This window comes from Rosa chinensis, chromosome 3, assembly GCF_002994745.2.
Source record: "Rosa chinensis cultivar Old Blush chromosome 3, RchiOBHm-V2, whole genome shotgun sequence".
Lineage (NCBI taxonomy): Eukaryota > Viridiplantae > Streptophyta > Magnoliopsida > Rosales > Rosaceae > Rosa > Rosa chinensis.
Genome location: NC_037090.1, coordinates 47,499,474 through 47,520,163, shown reverse-complemented (window position 1 = coordinate 47,520,163; position 20,690 = coordinate 47,499,474). Strand labels below are relative to the sequence as shown.

At 37.7% G+C, this 20,690-nt stretch overlaps 1 long non-coding RNA gene across 1 annotated transcript; it reads right to left on the bottom strand.

Annotated features, from left to right (window-relative positions):
• Positions 1–13,046: 13,046 nt before the first annotated feature.
• On the bottom strand, positions 13,047–15,066 carry LOC121052336. The gene is made up of 4 exons (XR_005808743.1): positions 14,728–15,066; positions 14,449–14,493; positions 13,559–13,625; positions 13,047–13,412 (listed from the first exon to the last, which is right to left on the bottom strand). It is a non-coding gene; the product is annotated as an uncharacterized LOC121052336 (long non-coding RNA).
• Between the last annotated feature and the right edge of the window lie 5,624 nt (positions 15,067–20,690).

Here is a 20,690-nt window from a genome sequence, read left to right as displayed (position 1 = left end):
GTCTTTTCTGAAGAGAACAGCAACAGTGTAGTTTAGCTTTCGTATATTTAGAATGTTCATGAGTATCTGGAAATGGGAGCTTTTTACACGATAAAATGACACTTTATACACGGACATGCACAGGCACTCTCTAACAAGAAAATAACATTTCCATTAACTTGGTGTTGGTTATTAGAATAATGCGACAATTGGTGAATGACAACATGAATCCGATAGTTTCAAATTTTTTTCTTCTTAGTGGAATAATATGGTGCAAGTTAAGTTATCTACAAAAAAAAAAAAAAAAGTATGTGGAAGGCCATAAACCTCCACTCTAATTTTAATTTTTTTTGTTATAATGTGTATTTGTTAAAAAAAAAAATAAAAAAAAGGTTGTTATAATATCACTGCCTCATATTTGGATGGAAAAAGTTACATTCCAATGAGGGTATATATTGGTATTATTTGTCAAGTTCAGGAGGTAAATTTCCACAATTCCAAGTTTGGAATGTAAACGACAAGTATTGCCAGTTTAAGGGGTGTTTTGGCAATTAAGCCTTAAAATTATAATTTTTGCGGAATTACAATAAGGATTATAATTTCTATTTGAGAAACTCGTTGACAATTAGACTGAGGCGCGGATATCTCATCCTCTTTAAGGAGATTCAAGCCATATCTGAATAATACAAGTGCATCATAAATCTCTTGACTTATTCCCTCTAGGATACAACAGCTAAACAACAAGTTATATAACTCACACTAATCTACACAAATTGGAGGAACCCAAATCTCCAACAAATGAACACCCTTATTTGGTCACAAAAGAGACACAAGACACTTGGAAATTTTTTTGAGAGAAAATTGATGGGTGAATATTATTGTTTGAGTAGTTGTACATAAATCATTGTCACGCTCCCAATTTCGAATAAAGAAATTCGAATCTGAAATGTAATAACTCAAACAAATGCCCATAAAAATAAAGAAACTTTTTCAATTAAATCTAAGAAATAAAACTACCGAGTCCACAAAATGTAAATACCGACTCATTCTCTAGAGTCACATATTACATCACTACGTGTTTACATAAACTCGAAAGCATTATAGTAAATGTAAATGCTCACCAGGAGCATACTACAAACAACAGTAAATAGAATAAACAAAATAGGTTCTAAATCTAATACTGCTGCAACAACAAGTTGCGGCATCAACCCTGGTTACCCTAACCTGCAATAAAACCCCTACACCATGAAATAGTGCACCGGGTTTCAATAACAAACCCGGTAAGCTTTTTAAGCTCGTATAAGTAAACTCAATTAAAATGACTCAAACAACACGTGCTTATAATTTCTCCACTCATGAGATAGAATAAGCAACAACATTTAACTCTACAAAAATACAACCGAACTTACAATCACACAAGGTAAACATTAGTAATCCTGCATAGAAAATTAGTTTAGGAGATTACATCAAAATCAAACAAAAGAAATCATAGTAATCCCTGCATAAATTTTAGTTCTGGAGATTACATTAAAATCAAGCAATAGAAATGAAGAAGTAAAATAATAAGGAAATCACAAGACGTAGGCTGAATTCAAGAAACCACTCTTCCAACTCCAAATAAACGATCCCACAAAATGACTCGTTTCAAACTCGACATCCTTACCTCTTAAGGGTAACATACATCACTAAAGTGATAAAATCATATTATTACTACTCACACCATAATATGAAATCAAGTCCTTCCTTTGACATTAAAAGAAAGAATACACCCCAAATTCTCTTTTAAAAATACGTACTCATGAGTCGTAAGTAACCTACTTGTTACCCCCCATGACATAAAATGGCGGACAGACTAGAGTTTTAACTAAGTCGTAACCATACCCCGGCTAAGGGCATTGTTCCGATAACCACCCTTTCACTATTGTGACCCTTGGTACAAAGACCAAAATATTTAAAAAGTCACTCAAGATTCAAAATGTTTACACAACCTCAACACTTTCCAAAACAACATAATTGACTGCAACAAATAGTGTTTTTCAAAGCTCCACTCTCATCTAAAAAATAATATAGAAATCAATTTCGAAATGTTGTTTTCACCTCTTAAACCACCAACACAATTTGACAACAAAAACTCTCAAATACGAAACGTCGATAATATAATTGTTTCCATTCAAAAGAACCAAAATTCATTCATTTCCTTAGAAAATTAAATGACAACAATAGCAACATCGAACACACAAAACATGTTACTTCCACATCATTACACAATTGCACCAATATATATATTCCACATAAATATATATATATATAGACACACACACACACACGTAGTCACCCGCTCAGGAATGATACTAAAACCCGTAAAAATTATTTTTTATAATAAAACTTCATTTTACTTACCTATGAACCGTTGACGATCAAGTTCATATGATTTAAAATAAGTGTTAACTACTGTTTACTCCCTGAACCGTCAGGGAAAAAATAGTTCAGTCCCTCCTCTTTTAATTTCACACATTTACTCCCTCATCTCTCAATTTTGGACCAATAGGTCCATTCCGTTAACTTTCCGTCCAAAAACTCTGTTAAATTGGTGACATGGCAATCCTTCCGCTTCAAAAGTCTATTATACCCTTACCTTTTTTTTAGCTCCTTTTATTCTTTTATATCTTTTTTTTTTTTTTATCTCTTCTTCTTCCGTCTTTCAGCTCTCTCTACTCTAGATACCTCCCTCTAGGCCTAGCAACGTGCGGGTATAGTGCGGGTATGGTGCGGGTTCTTAACGGGCCTACCCGGTAAGAACCCGTTAGCTTAACAGGTTTCGCGAGCCAAACCCAACGGGTTTGCGGGTTTTCCGTTGGAACCCGTTAAGACCCATAATTTTTTTTTTTTTTAACTTTTTATCAAAGCAACTAAAACCAATTAAGACTTATGTATATAACCTCTCATTTGCCATTTTCTCTATATGAACTTTTTTGATTTTCTATTTTGAAATTTTTTATTTTCTATCTTTTTAGATTTTTTTTCCTTTCCTTTTTTGACAAAAAATAATTCACAAATCACAATTATACGACGATCCAACGGTCGAACCCTCACAGATCACCTAGAGGATCCACTTTACCGATTTACACGATGTTCCAACGGTCGGATCCTCACGAATCGCCCTTAGGTTCATCCTCTCAAAATTATACGAAGATCCAATGGTCGAATCACCTAGAGGATCATCTTTACCAATTTATACGATCATCCAACGGTCAGATCCTCACGGACCGCCCTTAGTTTCATCCTCTAAAAATTATACTACGATCCAACGGTCAGATCCTAACGGATCACCTCGATGATCATCTTTACCAATTTATACGATGATCCAACAGTCAGATCCTCACGGATCACCCTTAGTTTCATCCTTTCAAAATTATACGACGATCCAACGGTCAGATCCTCACGGATCGCCCTTAGGTTCATCCTTTCAAAATTATACGACGATCCAACGGTCAGATCCTCACGAATCACCTACATGATCATCTTTACTGATTTATACGATGATCCAATGGTCAGATCCTCACGGATCACCCTTAGATTCATTCTCTCAAAATTATACGATGATCCAACAGTTGGATGGTCCCGGATTGCCCTTAGAATCATCCTCACAAAATTATATGACGATCCAACGGTCTGATCCTCACGGATCGCCTTTTGAATCATCTTTGCACAATTATACCAAGATCCAACGGTTGGATCATCCCAGATCGCCTTTAGAATCATCCTCACAAAATTATACGACGATCCAACAGTCAAATCCTCACGGATCTCCTTTTGAATCATCTTTTCACAATTATACGAAGATCCAACTGTCGGATCCTCATGGGGAATAAGAAAAATTATAAAAATGTCTTGGTTGAAAAAAATAATAATAATAATAAAAATGGGGAACCCGTATGGGTAATGGGAAATGGATTTTTGGGAAGGATTTTGAGTTAACGGGTTCCAAAGGGTTTAGCCCGCAAAACCCGTTAATTTGCGGGTTTTTTTTAGCCTGAATTAATAAACGGGCGGGTTTGTGCGGGTTTTTAGCGTGCGGGTATAGTGCTGGTTTGCGGGTTACGGGTTTAAATGCCAGGCCTACCTCCCTCCATCTCCTCTACAACCTTCCCCTTCTTCTTCAAGTCTGAGACTTGTCCAACACTACCTCCAACACATCATGTACCCCCCCTTTCTTACCTCTCTCTCTTTCTACCAAAACTCATATATAACTCCAGCAACCCATCCCCACAACTCTCTCCAATCTCCATCTCTGACCTCCCTCGTTCGACCCAGGATCCAACCCCTCGACTCCATTTCAACCAACACCGCTGCCGTCAAATCGATTTCATCAATTTCAGATTTTGGAGCTCTTAATTTTCAATTTCGATTTCATCGCTCCCCTCACTCTCTTCCTAGTCATTTCCCCATCCAATTCTATACTCCTCAGTTTCTGCAATTCACTACTAAGCAACCCATTATCACTCAAAACAAAATTAGCCTCACTGGCTCAAGCTCATAACAAGTTCTACAGAAAGAAAGAAAAAAAATAAAGAGCAACATTCATCTTCCTCTCTCTCTCTCTCTCTTTTCTCTGACTAGTCAATTCACCGAGACCAATTTATAGCTCAAAAACAACAACCAACACTGCCTCCAACAAAGTCGAAATCTTTACAACTCCTCAGATTCTTACCTTCACTAATCGGTCCAGCCTGATCCCGATCTCGACTTGGAGAAATCTCAGCTCCAGTTGTCGTCGTCCTCAATGTTGTCTTTCGACGACGCTCTCCGACCAAACATGTAGTACAAAATCTGAGTTGTGGGATTTGGTAAAGAAAGTGGGTCAAGTACTGCGATGTGGCTGTTGTTGGTTTTGGTGTTGAGCTTGAAGAGGTCGAATTAGAGAGAGAGGAGATCAGAGAGGCGCTTGGGGAGTTGGGAGGTTGGGGTGGATTGTTGTTCTTCTGGTTCTTGTTTGTCTTCGGATTGTGAATTTGTGGATTGTGAGAGGAAGAAGTGATCGAGTTTGGGTTGAGAGGTGGCGGTGGAGGAATTGCGGTTGAGAATCCAATCGGTGGCTTTGAGAGTGGAGTTGCCGCCAATGGCAGCGAGGTCTGTGGGGAAGCTCGAACTCTCTAATGGTGGAACCCAAAAAGATCCTTCTTTGCGGAGTTAAACGGCACTGTTTTACAAGCATAAGTTGTGAGGATTGATAGGATTTGAGGAGAAGGAATTGGGGTTTTGGGCAACCAGGAGGTTGTGAGACACGCCATGAATGAAGAAGCGTCCAGGCAAAATTCGATGGGTTATTGGGATAAGACCAAAAAAAAAATTGGGAATTTGTTTATGGAAAGAGAGAATAGAGGAAAAAGACATTTTTACCCTTGATTTATTCTCAAATCTCAACGGATGGACCTATTGATCTAAAATTGAGAGATGAGGGAGTAAACATGTGAAATTAAAAAGGGAGGGACTGAACTGTTTTTTTCCTGAAAGTTCAGGGAGTAAACAGTATTTAACCCTTAAAATATTTATTTATTTCTGAAAACGATTTGACAATTTATCAAACAATTCCAAATAATAAAGTAATTTCGTTTATAAATGAACTACGTGAGATTTACTCACCTCTAATTCTAGCTGCGTCTTCTCTAACAGCCAAGATCACACAATCACAAAATGTTTGCCCAATACAATTCCGTCAAGCACCTAATCACATACGGTCTCAACTTAGCACACAAATCACAAACACAATTATACAACGATACAACGATCGAATCCTCATGGATCGCCTTTAGGACCATACTCACAAAATTATACAACGATCCAACGGTCAAATCATCATCCGAGACCACCCAAAGTCCCTGAAACACTCCTACGGTCAATACAACAAAACTTCAAGTCGATTGAAAATCGAGACGATCGAAACCGTAAAAATTCTAACATATTCATATGATCTCCAAAATTTACGTAGTATATATCGAAATGCTTGTATCAACAAGTAAATCATATATATAACCAGAAACTGTCCCTGGCATGGTCGGAACCGCCGCCACAGACTGCGGCACCAGACAAGACCCGCCCCGGATTTCACCCTGAAATCCGAAGTGGCCCTGCGAGGTCCACCTTAGAAGAAATTCTTCCAAAAATTTGGCAGAACTTCCCCTAAAATGGACTACCCAAAACCTGTAGAAATGAAATTTACACTTCTAAATCACTCATCCTTATTCTCCTGGAGCCACCCTGCTCCCCAAATCACATCATCGTCTAATTCACATAACACAAAACGCAACTTGAATAACATTAATCCCACAGGTAATCAGAGCAATTCTAATAGAAAGGTAAACAAGGAAAACCTAATTCAAAGGCAAACGTGGAAGCCATGCTGTTGACTGTGCCTCAACTCCATGTACGCTCGACCTCACGCTAATCTGGCCTGCAAACTGGGCATTTGAAACCAAAGGGCCCAGGGGAAAAGCATTTAAAAACCGTTAGAGTGAGTGGAAGAAAAATAACCAATCTCGAAGTAAAATAATTATAAGATTTAGTGCTTTCCCAAATTATCCTCCTAAAAACCAAACATGCAGTAAAAATCTTGAAAATACTCTTAATCATCATCTTTACTAGAATCTCAATCACGTAAAGTAGAACATCTCAAAATCTCTTTAAAATCTTAAATCCCTCAAATATATAATGATATTTCAAACATCTCGTTAAATTACTCATATCTCAAATCATATCTCAAAATAGACGATGACTAAAGAGGACTGCCGATTAGTCATCTCATGCCACCTAGAGGGGACTACCGACCAGTGACGCATCGGAGGGGACTACCGACCGGACGAGGAGGTAATGGTTAGAGGGGACTGCTGACTAACCATAGGTAGTTAGAGAGAACTGCCGACTAACTACCTCATGTCATCTGGAAGGGACTGTCGACAAGATGACACATCGGAGGGGACTGTCGACCGAAATATTCTGGAGGGGACTGCCGACTGGAATATTGTCTAGAGAGGACTGCTGAGCAGACTTAATTGGAGGAGACTGTCGAGCAAGTAATGCATGCATGCGCTAACTTATTTACCTCCTTAATAAACTGGAATCAACCTCTTTCAAATCATTGCTTCCGGAAAGAAACTCGATATTACTTCAATAAATCATCAATAATTCACCAAAAGCATAACTTAAGAATATCTCAATAATCTCAAAGCCAAAGCTCAATATCTCAATAAATCCTCGAAAGCATAAATCCTCGGTAAATCAATAAATGCTTTCGGAAAGAATCTCAATATAACTTCCAAATTGATAAGTGCGGAGCTCAAAACTCAAGAAATCTCGATAATTCCATCGTGCTCTAATATTTGATAAATAATTCGTATTCGTATATCATCATATAAATCGATAATCGAAATCAATAATTCTCATTGTATTTTCTTAATTAATCACTTCCCGAAAATCATTTCCCAACTCAATAACTCATAAATAACTATCTCGAAAATCTACTAAAAGCCCTCGGGAAGGAAATCCACTAATAATCCCGTCACTCATAGAGCATAATAAATCTCAAGAAATTAAGCTCATAAAATCATAAAACTCAATAATTCAAATAATAAATTAAACCTTAATCGGAAAATAATAATAATATACTGCATGCACAATTAATTTAAAATAAATGTCCACTCAGAGTACTGTTTAGGTGACCATGCAAACGGTTTCCCTCGTCCAGCAGTAACTCGATACGTTGTCCTGTACACAATTATAATTCGTGAATAACTATCCGGAAATTAAACACGATTCCCACGTCATATCCTCATAATTCAACATTTTCATTCCTTCTATGATTCAACCCAAATTTTACCTCTAATACCAATTCATTAATTTAAAGGTTCTGAGGCTGAACCAAGAGATATCCGACCGTCGGATTCTCGTAAATCGATAATGAAATTTTAAATTCCGGAAATTTCGTATTCAACACAACTTTTCTTCAATTTTAACCAAATTCACATTTACGAGCTTTATATCAAATATAGGATTTAAAAGGCTAAAAATCGAAGCAAAAAAACTGCCCTACACGCCGCCCACAGTGGCGGCGCCGCTGCTACCATCTCCAATGGCCACCAAATTTTGGCAGCAGCACCTACTCAACAAACCAAAAAAATTTCTCAACTGTGTCAAAGTCAGAAAATGAGCAGAAGTACCTCAACAATTAAGGAGAAGTTTGAACCCGATTTGTGAATAGTGACCCAGAATTTCAAACCTTCGATTCTTCCTTCTCGCTTCAAATCGCTGCAAAAGGTTCAGGGAGCATCATCTACTTCTCAAGGCGCTTCCAATGGACTAAGGTTTATTGCCGGAGGTGCTCGGAATAGGGAGATGTCGGCGTTGACTCAAAACTGCTACAGTGACCGTCCTCTTCTTCTCGTTTCTGCACCTTCCAAAGTTCAAATTAAGCTACCAAACGAATCTAGAAATGAAGAGAAGGAAGTGAGCTTTCCAATGATAGCTTATGCGTCAAAATCCGTCGCCGGATGAAGAAGTTATGGCCGGAAGAAAGTGAAGAGGTCGGAGAGGAAGAGAGAGCTCGGTAAGTTTCCGAAAAATGGAAACTTACCATAGTAACTCGGCTATTTATAGACAAATTACTATGAACAGTAACTTTGGTATTTTAGACATAACTTTCGCATACGAACTAACATTTTTACGTATCATATGTGCACGCACTCGGTTTAACGTCCTCTACAACTTTCATGAAGAACATTTTCTCAAATTTTGACCCAAACAAAAAAGTCAACTTTTAGGGCTACTAAAAGTATTGAAACAAAGCAAAAAGTGAAAGTAATTGTCGTTTACTGTCCAAATGACTAGTAAACTGGTAAACTGAGGTACGGGACGTAACAGCACCGCCGCCGACAACCTCCAAAATTGCGTCACAATACCTATGCCAAAATCTTCTTACAACATGCACAACAACTCTCACAACTACACTGAAATCAAATTGTAAGCTAATTGGCCGGAATTTTCCTTGGAAGGAAGAGGGTTGATTGAAACCCTAGAATTTCAATTCCAAAATTCGATCTCCACGCTTTGAATCGTTGCATGTCATTTTATGAGGAAGCATCTACGTCCTCTGGGCTCCAAAAACCCTAAAGAATTATCGCCTGAAGTGGCCGGAATCTCAAGTTCCGACAAGCCCCCAACGCAAAGCTACCATGGATCTTCTTCTCCTTGTTGCGCCCTCCACAGCTCGAATCTTGCGACGATTCTACCACGGACTTGTTGAGGGAGGAGAGATGAAGAATTTGCGACCGGTGGCCGGACTGTGGAGAAATCGCCGGATCAAGGGAGAGAGAGATTTTGGATCGGGGAGAGAGAAAGAGAGGCCGGTTTCCAATTTTGGAAATCTGTCCTTTTTTGCAATTTTCACAAAATTTCATCCTTTATACAAAAATAGAAACTTTTTCTAAAAGCCATAACTTCTTCATATGAACTCTGATTTTCGCGTTATATATATCTACAAACTCGTATCGACGTGCTCTACGATTTCTGTGAAGGACATTTTCACATAATCGCAATGAATAAAAAATCAACTCTTTGACCCCTCAAAAATAAAACGTTTCGAGTAATTATTCGTATGAAACATTTTCGCTCCACCCTCAAACCACGAAATCGTACTAACAAACGCTTTATTAATTCCAGGAAATTCCAAGAAATTAATAACGAATTTTCGTGGTATTGCAATAATTTTTTTTTAATAGGAATTGATTTCATTAGCAATCAAGCCATCGAAACAGGCCAGAGTCTAACAGAACTTATAGGCCTCATCAAAAAGCCAGCGGATCAAGTGGGCCAATGGAGGCCCGCCGGCCCTGAGGGCTAAAAGATCGGCCCAGCCCGTTAAAAAACCCGCAAAAGCCTCCTCGATGGGTAGTGGGCCAGCCCGCAAAAACCAGGCCCGGCCCGTACGCCCGGCCGTCCAAAGGCCCGGTAGGCCAGGCCCGTAAAATATTATATATATATATATATTTGTGTGTGTGTGTGTGTGTGTGAGTGTGTGTGTTTATATATATATATATATATATATATTTATATATATATATTTATATATAGACACACACATATAGATTTATATATATGTGTGTTTATATAGATTTATATATATACACTAGCCTTCGCGCTCGCGCGTGCGTCTTATCCTTCCTCTCTTTGATCCATATCTCTCCGTACTTGTTCCTATAAAAATATCATAAAATATATCAATTTTTCCTGTAGTGAGGCCCGGTTTCATTTTTTTTATAATTTTTTGTGGAAGATAACAAAAAAAAACCTATCGCAAAAAAGTAAAAGGTAAAACAATACTGTATTGTTTTCCTTTAGTTTGAATTTTGTAGATCTTTGCATTTTATTTTTTTTGTGGGTAAGAGTCCTTATTTTTTTCTGACCTTATTCCCTAAATAGGAAAAAAATTTATTTGCTAATACAATTTCAGTAAACCCACTCAATTTCACTATGCCGACCAAGTTAAACGCCTTGTTAGGTTTGGTGAAAAAATTTCTTCTAAAAGTAACATTTAAACGCTCCATATTTTTGAAAGCTCAATATTGTTGCCACTGCATATAGTGTGCAATCATGGATTGGAATCCAAGTACATTTTTCAAATTCATACTTTCTTGCAATGAATGAAACATAAGCCATTCTGAACAACATGACACTATCCCTATCTGTCATTGAATCTGGTAGGTTCCTCTAAACTGTCATAAAACATAACATCACATCTTCATGAACTCTATTTGAAGATCGAAGATAATTAACCTGCGCTGCGTCTATGCCTCCTTAAATGATTGTGCAGTTATGCATCTTCCAAGCAATATTTATGTGTAATTCTCCCAGAGAACCTAGGTGAAAAGAACAATATAAAGTAAGTTAAGAGAACGACAAAGCTATAAGCAGTTATTTATTTATTTATTTTCGAATTTGTTTCTCACCTGTGTGAGCCACCAAGAAATCCTGTGTAGAGAGAAAGAAATCAAATTTATTTCTGGTTGAATTCACGTACAGAACTGATGAGCTTGAACCTGTGTAAAAGGAAAATATGAAGTTAGTAAGTGGTAGAACATCAGTGTGTATTCTGGTTGAATTCACTTTCTGTTTCTGTCTACAGAACCATAGAAATAACTTTTCTTTTTCCTTCACCTCTGTGATTGTTTCTTTGCGACCAAACTAATGTTATTGATGTTGTTGACCTCTGTGATTGTTTTCCTCCAACTCTATGGTTGGTTTCGTGTACCTACCCCTGCTTTCCTGCACCTATATTGAAAACAAAATAAAGGGAAACAAACTGAACCATCAGAAAAAATAGTGTTTGACCTGTGTAAAGACCCAAAGAAATAAGTTAACAGTCAAATAACTTCACACAATCAAAGAAAGAACAACAATTAATGTTAATCTTCAACAGAATAATGCTAAATAAGGATTCTGCAATTTTAAAAACATAATAAGGCTAATAGTAAAAATCTTGATTCTTCAAAACAATAATTTTGCATAACTTAAACTGAAGCAATAGTTTGATAGCATTGATACCGAATAAGGATCACACAATCTAACACAGAGAGACTTAAAACAAAACCCACTTGTAGACACCAAAAATTTAATGAAAATAAATTCATTAAATAATTCGGTCAACACTCAAAATTATGACTGAACAAATTTAGTCGGCATGTGGGTCCCACAAAATGTCCACGTGGCTTGTGAGTCAGCAAAATCACACAGACTCAGAGAATGACACTTGGCGACACATGAAAGGCCCGACGGCAATGAATGAATTTGCTCCGGCTAAATCAATTGATATTAAAGCGGATCAATCAAATTAAATAAATTGATTCCAAGTCAAATCAAGTATTAAATCTCGTCTGCTGATTAGATATCAATTTATAATCAAGACGACAATCAGTCATCAAATTAATTGGCTGATTCCTTAAATAATCGTGATTAAATCAGCTAATTAACGCTGATTGATTTGATTATGTTATTAAGGAAAATGTGATTAAAATCAGCCATTAAATTGATTGGCTAATTCCTTAATGATCGTGATTAAATCAGTTAATTAACGCTGATTAATTTGATTATGTTATTAAGGAAAATGTAATTAATTACGTGTCATCAAGGCATTCCAAATCAAGAGAGACGCCGACACTATAAATACCCCTTCTCAAATCAAGAGAAGGACTTGGCGGGGCTAAAAAAGAGACTTCAGCGGCCGGAGAGAAAAATCACTCCCAAAGTTCATAAGTCTTCTAGCGCGTGAAGAGCCTTCAAGCTGCCAAATAGCCGGTTCATCACCAACCTCAAGTCAAAGCACTCGTCACGTGTCAACCCTCGTGGCCATCATATGACTCAAGATCAAGCGTCAATCGCCCTTGAGCCAAATACACCATCGAGGACGACGACAGACAGAGGGACGCAAGCAGACGGAAGAAACCTCTCCAAAGCTCAGAAGTCTCCCAAGCTCGTGAAGAACCATCAAGCTGCCAAATAGCCGGTCTCTTCACCTCGCTGACTTCAGACAAGCAGGGGAAATCACCTACAAGCTCGGAAGTCGTCAAACACGCTGAGGATCAACAAGCACCAAACACACGTGCTGATTCATCCACCATCAAAAGCCATACTAGCCACGTGACACCGCTCGTGGTTCAAATTGATCAAGTTCAAGCCTCTACAGCCCTTGATCATCCGACGTCTTCAAGTTGTCTTCAACAAAGTAAATCCTCTACAAGTTCTTCATCAAGCTCGTGGAGAATCAACAAGCACCAAACACACGTGCTGGTTCATCCCCTACCAAAGCCGAAGAACACTCATCACGTGACACCACTCGTGGCCTAAATCCGATCAAGATCAAGCTTCTACAGCCCTTGGTCAATCATCTTCCTCAAATCGTCAACATAGCAGGAAGTCCACATTGCAACCGTTTGATTCAAGATCAAGTGCTCGCCACCCTTGGATTAAATCAACGTCAGAGATCGAATCAGAGGAGAATCTTGTGAAAGAGCATCTACAGAGATTGTAACCCGCAAATTCATTAATAAAAATATATTATTTTGTACACGTGTCCTTCTTTCATTCGTTGCAGGATTTTTCGTGTTTACACCACTTAAGCAAGATTTACCTTTATTTTCCTTTAACTAAACTTCCTTCTCGGGACACAGGAAATTGGACAAGGAAACTTTTCAAGTCTGGACCTACAGCTTTAAAGCAATAGTTTGATAGCATTGCTATTGAATGAAGATCACACAATCTAACACAGAGAGACTCAAAACAAAACCCCCTTAAGCGAGATTTATCTTATTTTCCTTTAACTGAACTACCTTCTCGGGACACAGGAAATTGGACAATAAAACTTTTCAAGTCTGGACCTCCAGCTGTACCTATACACAGAACGTATAAGTATTACAATAAGGTGCCGATGGAGAACCACAAAGTAATAAGCTTTTTTTTTTTTTTTTTTTTTTCCGCCGTATTTGTCTCTCACCTATGTAAAGAAAGAAACCATATAAATATTATTTTCCCTCACCTCTGTGATAATGAGAACCCAAATAATGTGACTGTTTTGGTTGACCACTGAGATTATTTTCCTTCACCTATATAGGAAACAAAATTAATGAAACCAAATTAAAGGATCAGACACATAAAAAGAAAGAAACAGAACTAAAGACAAAAGAATCATGGGAGACATCTCTAACAACATGGGATCTAGAATCCGATACTGAGAGCAAGTGAAGTGAAACCCCAACCCCATTTTATCGATTCAAACAACAACAACAAATTATAATGATTTTTCAGATAACTTATCTCATGTTGGAGAACAAATATTTTATATGTCTTATAGTGACTCAGTAATCAGACCAATGTATATGTTGGTCACATTAAAAAAGAGGAAGGAAATGTTTGTGCAGTTGTAGACAGTGAATTGGCAACTGAATTAATGGCTATCTTTGATAACAGAAAGTTGTCATGGTGCAATTACATTGTCAACATTATTATGGTTGTCACTTCTGAAACTTGCATGATTAATAATGTAGTCTATAAACTTTGTCATAATTGGTTCCTCATTTGAAACCCAGGTCAGTATTCCACCTGCTCATGACAGACACAAACATTAACTATCTAATTAAATTATTACATCGATCTAACACAACTTTAAGGCAAGAACTGAAGAACAATTCAGAATCCAAACACAAATATTCCTTAAAAGAATGCAAAAGTGGATTCGCTTACTACTTGAGCAAAACCAAACCCAAAGACAAAAGAATTAATTCATTTGAAACTGACTATAAACCCTACTACTTCAGAAAAACAAAACCCAAAGATAAATAAATGTAATGCACATGTTCCATAAGTAAAAGAATTTATTCATTTGAAACAAACTCTAAACAAATGAACCAAAATTGTGAATATACATACTTGAAATCAATTATCCAAGGATCACAGCAAACTTCACAATTACTCCTGAAAAAAAAAAAAAAAAAAAACGAAAGATACAGAAAAAACCAAGTGAATATGAGATTGTGAAGGAGTATGAACAGTAATTAGTTTTGAATAGAGATGAACTAAACTAACCGTTAAAGTATTAAATGTAATCCAATGTCAGGTTTCACCCATGGCAATAACCCGTAGATTGGATTATAGAAAACCCGCCCATTGAATTTGAAAATCAATTGAAAAATGAAATTTGAAAATTACCCAATGGGAATTATCAAGTCTGCAAACTGGCAGCCAATTTGTTTCTTTCTCTTTCTCCTCCTTCTGGGTTTGATTCCGCTCTGTTCTTCTTTCTGTGTATAGGCTGCCTCATGTGCCCTGGCAACCAATTTGTTTCTTTCTCTTTCTCCTCCTTCTGGGTTTGATTCCGCTATGTTCTTCTTTCTGTGTTTGTTTTCTACGTTTGCAAGAACTGTAAATTGAAAGAGGAGTGAGTGTTGAGATCGTGCCCGGGCAGTTCTCCTCTAATCTGGAGATCGTGTGCGACTACTTTTTTTTTCTTTCTAATTTCTTATTTCTGCCGCAGAATCCTCTTGCCTTTCTTTTTGTCTGCCTTTTATTGTCATGATTACCATCGTATCCTTCGCACAGTATTTATATATTTGTGGAGCTTGAATAAACCAATGGTATTACAGGTACTTCAAAAATTTAACCATTCTGGTAGAGAATTAGCTTAATTAATAAAGATATATATATATATATATATCTATATCTATATATATGTGTGTGTGTGTGGAAGTTCTTATATTTCTATATAGAATATGTGCATTAGTGCATATATATATTCTACATATCGGTTGACCAACTCGATCGGATTGGAAAATATAGTGAAATTGGCTAAATTTTTTACCACACTCATAATTTATTGAAATAAACTCATCCAACAGTCGGTTTTTCCATTTTCTTTGAATTGATAGGGGTTACTCTTTGGAGTGTATGATATATTTATATAAGTTTATAAGAGTAACTAAGTTTGACCTAGTGGATCGAATTCGAAACGAGAACCAAATTGGCTGAATTTTCTACAACCACCATAAAACATTACAATCTCTCCATCGAGCGGTTGGTTTCTCTGAATTCATTTTCCACTTCATGGTTGCTTTAGAATGAACATCAACAATTTAAATGTAATGTATAAGTCATACAACTTTAGGAGGAAAATTGGTATAGGCCAATGTGTTTGTAATTAAAATTAATTTTTTTTTTATCTCATGTCCACACACATCCATCGATTGAATATTTACAAACGTGATATGAAAAAATAAGCACGTTTTGCGGTCGTCATGCCATCGGTCAACCAAGAAAACATACAAGTGACGACGGTTGACCAATTCGATCGGATTCGAAAATATGGTGAAATTGGCTAAATTTTTTACCACACTCATAATTTATTGTAATAATCTCATCCAACGGTCCATTTTTCCATTTTCTTTGAATTGATAGGGGTTGCTCTTTGGAGTGTATGATATATAGACATAGGTTTATAAGAGTAACTAAATTTGACCTAGTTGATCGAATTCGAAATGAGAATCAAATTAGCTGAATTTTTTATAATCACCATAAAACATTACAATATCTCAATCGAGCGGTTGATTTCTCTAAATTCATTTTCCACTTCATAGTTGCATTAGAATGAACCTCAACAATTTAAATGCAATATACAAGTCATACAACTTTAGGAGGCAAATTAATATAGGCCAACATCTTTGTAATTAAAATTGAAATTTTTATCTTATGTCCACGCACATCCATCGATGAAATATTTACAGACGTGATGTGAAAAAATAAGCACATTTCGCGGTCGTCATGCCATCGGTCAACCAAGAAAACATACAAGTAATGACGGTTGACCAATTCGATCGGATTCAAAATATGGTGAACTTGACTAAATTTTTTACCACACTCATAATTTATTATAATAATCTCATCCAACGGTTGGTTTTCCCATTTTATTTAAGTTCATAGAGGTTTCTCTTTGGAGTGTATGATATATAAATATAAGTTTAAAAAAAATATTATCTTTAAAGATTTATTTGTAAATAAAGCCCGCAAGTCCCGCCCCGAAAAAGCCCGCAAGGCTTAGCCTGGCCGGCCCAAAAAAGCCCGCGAGGCCCGTATTAAATGGATGGGCTTGGATCCTTCAATTTACAATAAAACCCGGCCCGGCCCGACCCGCTACTATTTAAAAATGGAGTAAGGCCCGGCCCATTGATGAGGCCTAAGAACTTACATAAGAAATTCTTGGCCAAACCGGATAAACTATCTAAGCCACAACTAAACTCATTGAAGTCTAAATGGACGCTGGCTGAAACAGCAAGCCTAAACTAAGCAAGAATAACCTCGCTCTCTAAGAAAAACATATTCATCTAGTCTAATATGCCAATCACGCACTTGTGGTACAAATATCAACTAGAAAGGTCTTAGAAAAGCTTATAGAAATTACTCCTACTTCAAAAGGCTTGAGTCTAGAATGTCTAAAAGCCGACAAAACATAATAAAGCGCTAGTGCCTCCCCCTTAGGGTTGGAACCGACACCATCTTCAGCCTCCTCAGTAGCCAACAACCTCAGAAACAGGTTGCTCTTTGGGTATTATTGAAGATCTGCAACCCTTCTCCAAATTTGGGCCCCCCACAAACAGGCCCAGTCCTCGACCCACTGAATGCAGCCCTAAGCCCATCAGGCCTAGAAGCCCTAGCTAACCAGCCCGGTCAAACCAGCAGTCATCCCTAGTTCAAAACTAGGGTTTACTGCCGATTTTTCCGGAACCTCTTCTGATCCGCAACCCGCTGCCACACTCATTTCCAGCACCAGACCAGTCTCAGCCAACTCCAAACCCGCCATCGCCAGCGCTACCCGTCTCAACCTTCCTATCGCCACCACTTGTAACCCTGCACCAAAGCCCACGTAGCGTTTGTCTCGGCCATACGCCGCCAAAGCCAGCGCCTCCATGTCAGACCTGACCTCAACCAACCGACGCCGCCACCACGATGTAGATCCTGATCGTCTAGAAGGCTGCAGGCACTGACACCCACGTCGCAACTTCGACACGATCCACCAACCCACAACCAAGAAACCACCCTCAGCTGAGAATCGTCCCAACCGGAGGCTTCGAGAAACTTGGTCGAGATCCCAACGCCGCTGCCTGAGAAACCATGGTCTCTCCCAGCCCACTGCACTATCGTCTCGCCTCTGCTTGGTCTGGAGAGCATGAGACTCACTACAGCCAACATGAAATCTAGGTTTCGCCGTACCAGGTCGCTCTGAAAGGTTCGGAGACCCTCTCTCTATTTTTCTCCCTAGTATTACAATCATTTACATAAGCATGCATGCAACAAATGGTGGTATATATATATAGGCGCATAATACTCCCCACGTAATTATTTAGGTAATAAACAAAAGGCATAGGTTATAAGAAATAAAAATAAAATAAATCAAATTAAAATAACTATCATAATTTAAAGTAACAAATATCAAAACGTTTCAAAATAAATTCTGAATTGAATTACTTAAAATAAATAAAATATTAAAACGTCACTCATTTTAATATTTTAGTAAGAAACCAAGGTGGGCAATGCATGCCCCAGCCATAGATGTGTCTAGTGTTGTTAGGACAAGAGAGGAGTTCATGAAAGTAGCAGTACCTTCAGAGCATGAGCTGGTGGTGAACATTAGCTGAGGTATGATGGAGGCTCAGCTAGAAACGGAGGCGAAGAAGAGGCGTGTGGATAGCGGGGAAAATCATAATGTGGTTTCAATCATAATCATGGGATTGATGGAGTATCCGACAATCAAGGTGATTGGCAAAAGTAATTTTGAACCCCTACCATTCTCATACATCTATGCGCAATTACCAATGTGTGATGGCAAAATCCAGCTGGAGAAGGAAAAGATGGAAGCTAAGGCAAATTAATATATAATTGAAGATAGGGCTAGGCGTTTGAGGCGGAAAACTCGAGGAACCAACCTGAACTAAATCGAGACTAACGGTTCGGTGCGGGCTTTTACTCTTTTTTTCCCGATCCGGCTCAAAACTAAACCAAAGTGCAAAAAGACGGGTTGCTCTCTATTTTTAATATTACCAAGTTTCGATCAGACCGAATTTCTAACATGTAAACATGTTAACTGATTATTGGTTCTTAATTTAGTTATGTATGACTAAAAACACAACCTCAGCCTGATTGTTTCTCATTTCTTTTATCATTCAAGAACAGCTTAACATTTTCTCCAAACCTATTCTTCCCCAATTTAAGACAACCCTAATTTCTACCTCAATCCACCAAAATATATATCCCCTAATTCTTGAATCACATGTTTCGATTCTCTCTTCCTATCGTCATTCCCTTCCAATAAGCATCAATTTTCACTAGATAGTTCAATCTCTCCGAAAATTGAAAACCTTATCTCTGAAATTCTCAGTTTTCAAATGTCCTCAAATGATACAACATCAACAAGTCAAGCTTCGGTAGGTGCAAATGTAATTATTTCGGCAAGTTCAACAGCAGAAGCAAGTCACTTGACCCCAAGTTCAACAGCTCGACCAATAATTGACCTGAAATCAAAGGGCAAGAGGAAGAAGTTGGAGAATAACCATCATAATTCATACTAACAAAAATGAAAGTGTTTCGAAATTAATTCTGCATTGAATCACCCAAATAAATTCACCTATGATAAACAAAATAAACGTCACTCATTTTAATATTTTAGTAAGAAACCAAGGTGGGCAATGCAAGCCCCCACCATGAATGTGTCTGGTGTTGCTAGGACAAGAGAGGAGTTATGGAAGTGGCAGTACCTTTAAAGAATGAGATAGTGGTGGACATTAGCTCAGGTGTAGTGGAGGCTCAGCTAGAAACGAAGGCAAAGAAGAGGCGTGTGGACAGCGGAGAGAATCATAATGAGGTTTTAATCATAATCCCTGGATTGATGAAGGATCATTCACACTCTCAATTACCGATGTGTGATGGCAAAATCTAGTTGAAGAAGAAAAACACAAAAGTTGCTGCAAATTCATATATAATTAAAGGTATAGTAGGGAGTTTAAGGTGAAAAACAGAGGTGTTAGAATCAACATGGATTTGTCACATATTAACATATAGTAAATTGATAATTAGCTTAATGTCAAAACTAGTTCAACATGGACACAAACTGTAAATCAATATTGTAACTTAATGAAAGAGTGTTTCAATTCATTAAGGTAAGTAATCCTATTCTCAGTCTGCAAGAAAGACTACAATGATGTGATACATTAAGAATCTAAATAGGAAACCTAATCCGATAAGGGATGCTTTAATGGGAAGCTTCTTGAGGGTTAAGTCACCTATATAAATAAGATGAACTTGGTCCCTGTTACCACCACGATTATTGCATGTTGTTTAGTCCATTGAGAAGCAAGTTGGTAAGTAACATAAGGCCATCTTCAAGTGATCGTTGTTGTGCAGCTGCAAAGATGGAATCCATGTCTATGATTGCTGAAGGTAAGCCTTAGTCCTTTTGTGATTGTTGTCGATCTTGTATGCATATGATTGTGAACATGTATATGGTTTTACAATTGTATCAGAGCATAGGCTCACAAATATGAATTCAGTTTTTGCTTGGCATGAAAATCGTTTTAGGATTTTGCAAAACAAACACACAAAAAAAGGGGGTTTTTGCTTTACGAATCAAGTAACTAATCAAGTACCTGTAACTGATCAAGTACCTGTAGCTCAACCTAATCCTGACAATCCTCAGCCTAGAAGATCACAGAGAGCAAGAAAACCAACTTATGGGGGGGAAGAGAGTGACTACATTGTTTATCTGCAAGAAGCAGAAATTGAAATGTACTGTTCAGAGGACAATGATCCAACTACATTTAATCAGGCCATTGAAAGTAATGAATCTCACCAATGGCAGCTAGCAATAGAAGCAGAAATTGATTCCATGAGCCAAAATGCAGTTTGGGAATTAGTTGAACCTGACCCTAATCAGAAACCTATAGGTTGTAAATGGGTTTTCAAAACCAAAAGAGATGCAAATGGAAATGTGGAGAGACACAGGGCAAGGTTAGTTGCCAAAAGTTTTACACAGAAGGAGGGCATTGACTTTACTGAAACTTTTTCTCTAGTTTCTACAAAAGACTCATTTAGGATAATCATGGCTTTAGTGGCTCATTTTGATATGGAGC